Raw genomic sequence first — 11,865 nt, forward strand, 5'->3', positions numbered from 1 at the left:
GATAAATGAAGCAACTGTGCAGACATATGAGGCTTCCACACAGTCTTTGTGCTCAAGGTGGCTGAGCACATGTGACAACTTGCTGCAGTGAGTTGATTTTAGTGCTGAAAATTCATAAGGCACAAATAAAACCAAGCAGAATGATACTATTGTTGTGTGAATGGCATGAATTCATTCTCAAGTAATCTTAACGATTCATGCCAGTCACTAATGAATGATGGACTGAGCTAATCGTTAGGATATTTATGAATAATATTGTGTCGGCTGCTCCGAGCAAGAGTACACTCAATCACTATCACTACAGTTTGGACAGCGAGTGTATGGGAAGCATGCAAAAGCGATCAGTCTTTCATCAGCCACCAGAAGTCTACCCTGCTTCAGCACTGAGCAGCTGATTGAGATGCATCAAAAGAGTTTTTCTCTTTCGGCTGCACTAGTTTGAAAAGAAGCCACTTGCCAGAAACGAAGTCAAACTTTCCATCGCTGCTCGTCGTGCGACTTTGATCCCAGACAAATAAGAAAACAAAAAGTGGAGGATGGCTTGTGAAACACGGAGGCTTTCAGAGGCATTCTTCCCACTCTTGGAAGACTGCCCGCTCTTCTGAAAGAGGGTTTTCTTCAAAGCAAATGCCGCTGACATTATCCATTCTCCTCCCAATTAAAATTTATTGAGAACATCCAGGAAACACTGCATGGCTAATATCATCACAACTAGCTTGTCAAAAACAAACAAATACAGCGATCACAAGGACAAAAACAAAAAAAAAGAAGGAATCCTTCCCCGGCCTTTTGAGTTCATAAGCAGCATCTAATCCGCTGTAATGATTTACAATATGACAAGTCAGGCAAAATTTACTGTGACAGATTGAATAGGACCCAACATAAATATAATTACAGCTCACATGATCATCTCCACCTCCCTCCTCCAAAGGAAGCGTCTGAAGACGCCACACAATGAGGACACAGGATATGCAGCCCCGAATGATTTGCTTTTTCAACTGCTCCTCAAGATCAGCTAACAGCAAACAGAACCACAACAAAGCCACAGTTTCATCAGTGAAGTAGGTCTTCATGCAGAAGCACTTGGCATTAGAAAATGAACCTGCAACTAAATTAAGTTTTCGAGAAAAAGTACCAAAAGGTCACTGGTTCCGACTTCTACTGCTTCTCTATGAAAGAAAACGAATCAATCGTTTTGTTTTGGACAGATGTTCAGACAAACGAGACATTTAAAGTCAGCACCAATGACTCTGGGATATTTTTCACTATTTTCGACATTTGATGGATAAAACAATGAATAATGATTTGTCGGTGTCCTACTTTTTAAATATTGCAAAAAGAAAAAAAAAAAAGCTGATTGAGCATCATCATCAAGTCAAACTTCTCAGTTATATCTTTAACTGACTCCTAAAAAGCTTATTTTTAAAACAAGTCAACAAACGTGCCAGTTAAGTTCACCTTTTCCTCCATGCTGAGTGTTGTTATCCTGAAAAAAGAAAATAATGCAAGAAAAACTGAACTTTTTAGAGTGATGTTTGAAACAAGCTGATTCGTATTAGAAACAAGTTAGACTAATGTTACCGCACTGACATGTTTTTGCCCATTTTAAGAAGAGAAGACTTTACGGACTGTAAGGGCAGAGGGAAAAAAAGAGTTGACAGGAAGATTATCTGCACACATGCTGGTGAAGAAGTGATATGCAGTCAAGCTAATACCAAGAAAAGTGTCAATATAAACGTAGTTTGAAGCAACCATATTTCTCTACCCAATAACAGGAGTTGTAAACTATTCTCCCCAAGAAACCCACTCTGCCCAACCCCCCCACCCCCCAGCCAGCCCAGATTAGGTTTCACATTCCTATCTCACAAATAACACACACATACACACAGACACAAGCGACACAGCGGTGGAATAAGACACAGGCACTTCTGACCTCAGACTATTTCATCTCACTGACGATGTTTACACTGTAAATCAAGCACAAGGAGATTTTCTCCCTTGTTCTTCGTCCAAGACGTAGAGGATCGACTCCTCCTTCCCCTCAACACCCCGACCCCCGCACTCCACCTCCATCACCCTTCATGCTAATGTAACTCACATTAGTGAAACCAGCCACACACTGCGTACGCCCATGGTGACGAGAAGGATGCTGGGCCCTCGGGTGAGCCATCTCTCTCTCTCGCTCGCTCTCCACATGCCAGGCACATCGCGGGCGCAGCCTCACACCACAGCGTCTGTGACTCAAACATGCCCTCCTTTTAGAGCAGATGGTCAAAAATAGCGGCCGCCGTCAACATTTTTGTAAGCCGTGGGACCCGTTGGGCCACACGACGTTTGCCAAGAAGGAGTAGGGGGTGCAATATATGTGTGTAAAAATAATCTGGTCAGTTACAGCTTTTCTCTGTTTGATACTGACAAAGTGAGAACACCCTGCTGTTAGGGGGAAAAAAAAGCTTATGCAATCTGTATCTATAAATAGCAGTGTGAACTGTGTCTGCATATGTGTCTCACTGTGTGTTTACATCCAGACAAACACTTCCCAATTAATTATCATTTATCAGCAGCAGCAGTTGTTACGATATCTGTGATTAGTAGTAGTGTGTGAAATGACCTCTTGTTCACTCCCCGAAGCCGCTGCCGAGGATGGGATGGCCCACCGGCGGCCGGACAAGACAAAATAAGGAAACACACAGGATGTGTTTACAAAAGAGTTATTTAAAGTCACCACTGGGACGGCATCGCACGTGGCTGCAAGACATGTTTTAGGTCACCTGCAAGCGGGGCATTTTATGTCCAGTGAACCTGGACATGCCGTTGGTCATGTTCAGCTTCTCAGAAGTACCGTTATTTGACATATCAACTGGATTGCACATACTCCTACGAAAAACAACATCATTTATGTTTAAAGTGTTCAACACACAGCACGTCGGTGTTCCTGGAACATAAGAGCCATGCTGATAAGATCTATTCAGTTCAATTCAATTCAATGTAAGTGCCAGTTCATAGCAGAGTTATCTCAAGACACTTTACAGGTGCATAAGCACAATAAACACATTCAAAAAAACTATCCAAGATGTAAGTGTTGATTGAAATAAAGGCTATAATGGTCTCTGGATTTTCTTATCCTATCGGTTGTGTTTCATTTTCTGATGTACAACTTTATAAACTTTGGCAATACAGTTCCCATCATGCTTTGGGCGATGTAAACAAGGAAGTATTGTGTTGCCGTGGAGACAACAACTTAGCTTTGGAGCTAAGCTTCTCTTCTCTTACAGCTTCTCTTTATTAGTTTATACTGTGGCAAATCGGCATCATAAAACATCACATCTGCTACCTGTTTACGCAACAAACGGCTAATCAACTGCGTCACTTTAACACTGCAGGAGGGACTAAATTTGAGGATCATGAGGCCAGCCATAAAAAAAAGGAGTAAAAATGCTCCCATTCTCATCAACCAGTGCTGATTCAAAACACAAGATGCAAAAAAATAAGGCAAAACCAGAAATGAACACTAACTGAAAATATGAGTTTACCCAGGACAAAAGGGGTGCAACTTTTGACCCAGAATGCATCAATCTAAGTTGCCAAGGGTTGACGTATTCAGCTGTGTATTCTGCTGAGATGTCTGTCATGGTCTTCTTTCACTGCCCACAGCTGTCACGTTAGTGTATCAGTTCTGGTCTGTGATGCATGCCTTGCACCTGGGTAAGCGACCGCACACAGACACCCTGTTAAAATGAGTGTGCAGTGTAAGCTGACACACAGGCGGTGGGTGTGTTGTTACTGATGCCTGCACTTCATCATCAGACTGTTTGGTTTGAGCGGGTTTTTTTTTTTTCTTAAATTAAGATGATCGTGTCATGAAGACACAAAATAAGGTTAAATGACTGATGATCTGTTCTTGCTCCACTGATAATATATTTAGGTAAACTAAACAAGCTGCAAGGGCAATTTTTCATTATTTTCAGATTGGCAAAATTACTAAATAAAATAAAATAATCATTTGCTGTAATTCTCACACAGCACTCCTGTGTCTGAGATGTTACTGTACAAACTAAAGGATCCTGCAGCTTTTTCTGATGAATCATTGCTGCTGTCCAGAAGAGAGTTTGGATTACACTCTTATGTTTAGACAGGGGACCAAACCTGAAACAAAACTGAGTGTAGACAAGTGAAGTAAATCTATTTGGTCTAAATGAAAGGACACTCCTCTCTGTTGCGGTTCTGTTTAGGCACAGTGTTATATTAAAGGCCCTGGGAACCAGTTTTCTTAATCGGCTTCTTTCTCTTAGTGATTATCAAGGTTTGAACTACTAGTTACTTGAAAATAAAGTCTTTTGTGTTGCTGTTTCTGTTCTACTTGCAGCTTTAAAGTGGGCGTGAAAAGAGTCATTTTCCTTGCATCAATCAGAATTTAACAATACAGCAGCTTCAATTAATCTATTGCCTGACACATGGCTGAGAAGAGTGAAAATGTCCATCATTAATGTCCAGAGCTCAAGGTGATGTCTTCAGGTACCTCGTTTTTGATTCAACCAACAGTGCGAAATGCAAACATATTAAGTTTTCAATGACATAAAACAGATAACAGCAGCTAAGTGAGGCAGCAAGAATCAGAAATCTGTTGACAGCTGTTGGGTTGTTCGCTTCTGCAATCGAATGGGATCAAACCGCATGCAAAGAGTCCTTACAAAGCAGATTAATTAGTTTTTGAGTGTTAAACTCCCCAAGTTTTCAATAAATAAAAAGATCAAAGCCTTGTTTGCCTTGGGTCATCGCAGACTTTGTCACAGTGACTATGCAAAAGGGAAACAGGTGAAATGCAAAACAGTATTTGAATAGAAGCCGATGAATAACAACCTGCGCAACAAGTCGGAGGTTTTATCTATCTGTGTTTTACATCTTGATAGCAAACTTGAAAGCATCCGACATTTGTGCTTGGGGTGGAGTGGAGAGGTGGCGGGGGACTATTGGAGGGGATGATGGGGATGGGGATGTTACTGGGGAAAGAAATTACCCCCAGAGCTTTTCTTTGAGAGCGAGAATGAGAACGAGAGAGAGAATGGGGGAAGGACGTTCCCTGTGTATTAGTAAATCCCAGTTAATTTTCCCTGTCAGAGAACAATGAGATATGGACCCCCGCGGGCTCTGTTGAATGTAATTCCACCACTTGCTCAGAATCACCTTCATTACTCATCAGAGGTGTGGATCTCTCTCTCTCTCTCTATCCTGTGCTCCCATACTAGATGCTGTGCGGCTTCAGAGCCCCTCAGGAGTCTTTTCAGCACCCATTTTTTGATAGTGAGATTACACCTCTCGAGACGTTTTCAGATTCTTTGAGAGCAGCTGCTAGTTTCTCAGTTTGCGCTGAAATTTGAGAGGGAAACGTCTCTGCCGTGCAACGCTACCCTACGCGGCAAAACTTGACAACCCCCTCAAAGGTTCCCGGGTCGGACCTTGTTGAATTCAAAGATGATGAGACTCTGGAGAAGCCGGATGTTATTCATGATTCAGAGCCTTTTCATTTACACTTAGTGCTGCAGTGCTGCGCTGTGACATCATCTGCGTATGTTTTTCACAGTATGTCACATTCAACATGCATGAGCCTGCGACTGCTGGGGCCTCAAAGGCTCCAATTATATGCCAACAAATATGTATACAAAGTCTTAGTGTATTTTAATTGCATTTTGATTTTATGTTTAAGTTCCACATAATCCAGATCCTCAGAAAACCGGCCAGCAAAAGCGAGAACAAATAACAGGAATCAGCACAGGAATTGTGCACATAGTTGAGACTTATCTGGTGTTATGTCAGCATTTATGAATATCACTCATTTATCATAACAGCCAAAAACCCTAGTGACTTAATCCTGCAAGAACTGTTTGTCTAACTTTGAGCACAATCCCTGAAGACCTGCAACCATATGCCAATTTATCCATCAGTCAGCTGAAAGTAAACTATATACGAACTACATATACAGTAAACTGAATATCTTTGGAGTGGGACTGGTGATCAGAAACAAAAAAAAGAGAGAGACATGTGAAACCATCCCTCCGGGATGTACTATTTTTTCCCATTTCACAGACAATATGACAAGTCGTGCAAATAATCATTAGTTGCAGCACTTAATTGATATTATAAATAAAGAGGGAATTTTCATGGTGTTCCAAGCAAGCGTGGGATCAACCAAAAATACGGTATTTAGACCTATTAATCACAAGATGTGTGTTTTCGGTTCCGGCTAGCTTCCCCTCCAGCATGGCTGCAGCTGTAAGAGGAGGCGGGCCTATTGTTCAGACTAACAAGGGGCGCAGAGGTCACTTGCATTTTCACAAGAGCTTTGCCAGAGGGGCCGGGGAAGAAGCCGGCACACTAGTCTGTTTGGTATGGATCTACACTAAGGCTTTTTCTATAAAGTCACATCATTCCCAGTCTATTATAAAGGAGGATAGATTAGATTAAGTGAGATTATGCAGAGAGGGGCTCCCTAAAAAGAGCAAAAATAACACACTCAGTACTTAGCAGGCGAGTCAACAATGGGATTAAGCCAAAAGGACACGTTCAAATCCAATGCTAATATGCACAATGGTCATACTTCCACAGGCTGTTAAGTGGCCTCAATATTTCGCAACACATTTCACAAGTTGCAGCAACAAGAATCTGACTTTTATTATCATATTTCGGCTGCAATGTTGAAATCAATCAGTTCTGAAAAATCTCAAATCAAAAAGAGGGGATTGTTTTTCTCTGTTCTCTGTCAAACCGTCATCCCCACCTTCCCTCTTGTCAAGTCCTCTCCGTGCATACAGTTTGTGCAATAACAACTCCTATCACCAATGCAACCAAAAATATGCACAAAGCGGTTGCACACTCTAAACATGATTAAATGATGTGTGGTCTGGCGTCACTCCCAGCACCTCTCCCATCCCTCGCTTTGCTCAGCAGTTCCCTGCAACATGAATGCAAACACGCACGGATTCCCTTTCCCTGAGCTGTGTTTTGGAAATAGAAGCTTGATATTAACAGTCAACAGTCAAGCTGACAGGTACAGTCTGACCACTCTCTCCGTCACAAAACCCCTCTGTGGATATCTGCACGGCACAGATGTTACCGCGGTGAGCGCGTCGCCGACGTTCAGCGTCACAAATCATCACAGGCGCACACACACAAGGAATGCAGAATAACATGTGGGAAGAATACGGTGGTGTGATGTAGAGCAAATGCTTATTTTGGTTATACTGAGAAGTGGAAGAAGCATTCAGATGTCCTACTGAGGAAAAACTAGCAATACCACAGTGGAATAATACTGTGGGGTCACACGTTCACCACAAGTTCTTGCACTCCTGACCGAAAGAACAAAAAAAAACCCAACACTTTACCTAAACTTTACTTTCTTCGGGTAAAAGGCAGGAAAACTTTTACCTGATGAAGTGCTCAGAGCCGTAGTATCGTCAGTAAAGTGAGCACAAGGCAGTGATTTTTATTTGGTTCTTTTGCAATCTAGAAAGGCTGGGGACATTAGTGTAGTCTATAACAAAGCAACATATTCTGCAAAATCATCAACAGTTTTTCACGTTAAATCTTCATCTGCAAAGTAGTAAGTGACTGTTGCTGTAAAGTAAATGTGGCAGAATTAAATAAAACACATTTTTTCCCTCTGAAATGCGGTGGAGTTGGAGTTAAAATGTATTCAAGGTGCTTGATTAAATGCACTTTCCACCAATCGTAAACCATCTCACTGGAAGGGACACTGCAGCACTAAAATGACAGTTTACCAAGTTACAGTTGCTCACATTGTAGCTCACAGCAGAGAGCAGAGAGAGAAGGAAACGGAAACAAACCCATAATTTCAAAGTAAAATGCTAAAATAAACGAATGAATGGATAATTTGAGTTATTTTTGGCAGTTTGTTTTTTGGGGGGGGTTTGCTTGGCAGTGCTTCCCATTGGCCTGGTGACCCACCAGGCCCGTGCAATTACAGGGGAAACACTGCATAATAACAAGATTATTAAAAACGAAGTGCTGTTTGACACCAAACTGAACCTCATGATTAAGCGACTCCAGCTGCCCAGCGACACACTTTCCTGCGCTGCACTCTCCTCACTCATTGAAAATAGCCATACCAGCAGGGTGATTCATCCCAGGAGTTTATTCTCCCCAGCAAAGACAACACAAAAGGGACCTTGAACGAAACCTACACAAACCTCCCACAGGCTCTGACCGCGGAGGAAGAGCAGTCGGTCGGTTGGTCGCTCCTTCGCCTTTTTCCTGTTAGAGTGCTGCTCGCCGCAAGTGGAATTCCCAAGTCGAATCAATAACATTATGACATCTAACAGCCATGTTTACCAGCTACTTAAGCACACATTGTTGGTGAAAGGAGGCTCCGGCTGCAAACCATTTGGAGAGGGTTTAGTTTTGAGGCTATATGATCCAGCATATATCTCTTAACTATTGTGGATGTGGGATCCCTGTACTCTATGCTGTGTTTCAGGATTATTTCCAGACAAAAAGGAACATCACAGGCAGGATATAGACGATATTTCTGTAGGCGAGTGTGGCTAGCTGAGACACACAAGCTCTTGCAGGCTGGCCAGCAGTAGTGCTGGAGGTAATGAGGCCTCTTGTGTGTCCTCTCTGATCTGAGAGTTGAATTATTTCCCATGTGGCACGGCCATTTTCATCTTCCGCCTTTAGCTCTCACCTCGTCAGGTGGGTGGAATGGCGAGAGCGAAAAACTCCCACCCTACGCTGAAAACGTGTTGCCACTGTCAGTCCACACACAGGCACCAGGCTGGCTGCACTCCGGATAAGAAGGAAAAAGATTTGCTCTAAAAGTTGACAACATACACGCAGGATTTGATTTAAAAATAAAAGCCAAGCTTTGTTTTTGTATGCATTTTTAGGTTTTGCTCACTAATCTGTGCCTGAAGCGGCTCTGCGTCCTTTAACCATCTTATTCTGCCCCACTGTGTGCCGACGCCTCTCATTGGTCAAACTCAGAGTTAATAAATGGTCTACTTCAGCGCCCAGACACACGTGCTGGGTTGCAGATCTCTGTTTCAATGTGTCTTTTGTTTGACGGCTGGTGTTTCAACATCCTCAACTTGAATAGAAGAAGGTCAGCCTGGTGGGGTCTGCCCCATGGTAATTCAGGATCCCAACCTAGGGCCCCACAGAGGTGGGGTGACTGAAAGGGAGGGGACGGGACAGAAAACCTCCTCCTCTGTCTGACACCACTCTGATCTACGAAGCCACTGGAAGTCTGAAGTTTTCCCCGCGCAAGCAGAGCTCAATCAGCGTTTAATCACACGTGCCATCAAGTGCTTGTGATGCAGGCAGATTGAAAGGTGACCCATGCAGGGACTTGAGTGAAGAGCAATCAAAGGACCAGGTGCATAAAGATGGCAGCTTCCTAGTTTGACATCCTCTGCCATCCTGCATCAAGACAGCATCTGGAAGTTTTAAAACCCGGATGAGTCGAGATGCCGGTCAGTCCAGCAGCTACTAAACCCAACAAGGCCCTTAGATTACGTGACAGAAACGAAAACAAAGCAAATGAGCCTGCTCAATAACCCGTATCACCCACAGACGTTTTACATGAGCCTCAGCAGCTGGTCCAAGCAGTCGGCTGTGCAGGACAGATTCGGAGGCTGCAGCAGCTAAAAGCGGACTAGAGGAGAATGAACTTTTCAGCAACATAACAAAAACAGGAAGACCTCTCCTGGACATCTCACAAGGAAAAGACGAGAAACATCTGCATGTGTGTTTGTTTGCTTCTTTGATTCTCCCAAAACTGGGATTTTCACATGCAAAAAGAAGAAGAAACACAGTGCATGTGTGCATGACAGAAGCAAGCACACAAATACTTGCTCTCTTTCACTGACAATGGTTAGGAAGCTGATCTAGCTTACTTTTTCCACTTGGCCATGCTATTTTGCTTCCTGGACAGATGTACAGCAAAGTGAGCCCAGTTCTATATGAGAGGCCCCCTCCATCCAAGCTGGTTCCATATTGAGACAGCAGGAATTTGGGGAGTCAACTTGTTAAACCCCCATGAAACAGCAATGACCTACAGTGGCATACAACTAAAACTCCAGGCTGTGACATTAATGCATTAATACTTAACAACACGCACACGTGCTGCTGTTAACAAAGTTCAGAAATCAACATTTGACGTGACATTTAACGAATAATCCGCGCAGTGACCGCTGCCGTACCGTGTCCACAGTTATTCTGCAGCTCGCATGAAATCCTCTCGCGTCACCGCTGAACCCACACATTAGACAAACCATGTGCTTTGTGTACATCAGAAACCAAAAAGGTAAAAAGCGAGAGCTACCTCTAAACCTTGCGCGCAAACACACACAGAAAGAGAGAGAGAGAGCGGCATGATTCATTCTGCAAGCAAAACGCATACAGGCTGCCACAATGTAGCCTCCAAGCCCCAACGCTTTGGAGATCAACGCGGCATCTGTTACCAACGAAATGCACAACCTGCTTAACAGCCCGCCGGTTCAATCCCGACGGCGCACAGCGGCGTAATAGTAAATAAAAAGCTGCGGTTGATTATTACAGGTTCCGACGTGCTCCTCAGTGCCAGTTCAAGTGGTCACTCTATTGTTGGGAAACAATCTGAGCCAAAGTGGAAACAAAACCTTCCCGACACAAGAGCTTCGCAGCGCCACTCCGGGAATAAGCAACGTTAAGTTTGCAGTTACTCACCGGGTTATTAAGCGCAGAAAGTCCTCGGTAATTTTCGGCTCTTGTTTTTAAATATCTTCCCCCCTCACGGCCACTGAGAATGGGCTCAACGTCAGTGGGTGAGTAACTGAATAGACTCGGAGAGAGCGCAGTAAGTTGAAGTGTCAAATTACATTGGCTATTCTATTACCAAAGGGACCCATGCTCGGTGGCTGCTGACAAAATGTGTCGCGGATTCTTACGCCGAGACGCCATCAGGAGGTAAGCCGGGAGCGGAGCTGGACTGTCGCTCAGCTCAGCAGCCATCTGGTACGCTGGATCTGCTGGATCGACCCGCTCCGGTCCCGACCTATCGCGTTGTGTTCACACAGTCCTGATTTTGGAGAGCACGCGTTATTGAAAAGTGGTTCCATTAATTAAAACGGAAATTTCGCAGGCTGAGTACTGTCTTTTGCATCTTTTCATTGATTAAATTAATCTAAAATAAAACGGCTTTTACAGCTTAATAATAGTGCTGGCAGTCAGTAATAGACCTGTAAGTATGATACACTTTTGAAAATAAGATGCTCCCCCCAAAAATAATTTAATGATAATAATAATGCAATTACTATTCTATCTGGTAATTTATTATCTGCTTATGTCAATATCTATCCAATCCTAACTATCCTGTAATGGTCTAATAATCAACAACAAACACGCGCACGCCCTCACGCCAGCACGTTGACGCGTACACACGCGCGTGCGCCCTGTCATTCCGTGATCCAGCTCAGAGCGGAAGCCACCCTCCGTGTTTTGCAGGTCGCCGCTCTCTGATGGAAAGCTCTGAATAACAAAGACATGTTTGAGAGCAGCAGCAGCAGCGGCGGCAGCGGCAGCGGCAGCAGCAGCAGCAGCAGTCTGGGCTGAGCGCTGACGTCAAGGAGCCATGACTGTGCCAAGCAGCATCCAGGCTCCAGTCCGCCACACACACACACACACACACACACACACACACATAAACACACTGACCCGGCTGCTGCCACTGTGGCCTGTTTGGATGCACCCCATGTCAAAAGTTAGAAACACACCAGCCTAAGTGCTGTGATTGACTTTTTAAACTGTGATTAGGGTCAGACTGGTGTTTTCTCTCTCAGAATACTTTTATAGCAGAAGTTACTGCACAGG

At 43.8% G+C, this 11,865-nt stretch overlaps 1 protein-coding gene across 2 annotated transcripts in view; it reads right to left on the minus strand.

The window, feature by feature from the left end:
* The window catches only part of LOC124053272 (zinc finger MIZ domain-containing protein 1-like), a 104,238-nt gene extending 93,214 nt beyond the window's left edge, over positions 1-11,024 (minus strand). For both annotated transcript variants that reach the window (XM_046378335.1, XM_046378336.1), the window contains exon 1: positions 10,723-11,024. The gene's annotated coding sequence lies outside the window, so the exon portion shown is untranslated. The remainder of the gene's footprint in view (positions 1-10,722) is intronic.
* Between the last annotated feature and the right edge of the window lie 841 nt (positions 11,025-11,865).

This window comes from Scatophagus argus, chromosome 21 (assembly GCF_020382885.2).
Source record: "Scatophagus argus isolate fScaArg1 chromosome 21, fScaArg1.pri, whole genome shotgun sequence".
Classification (NCBI taxonomy): domain Eukaryota; kingdom Metazoa; phylum Chordata; class Actinopteri; family Scatophagidae; genus Scatophagus; species Scatophagus argus.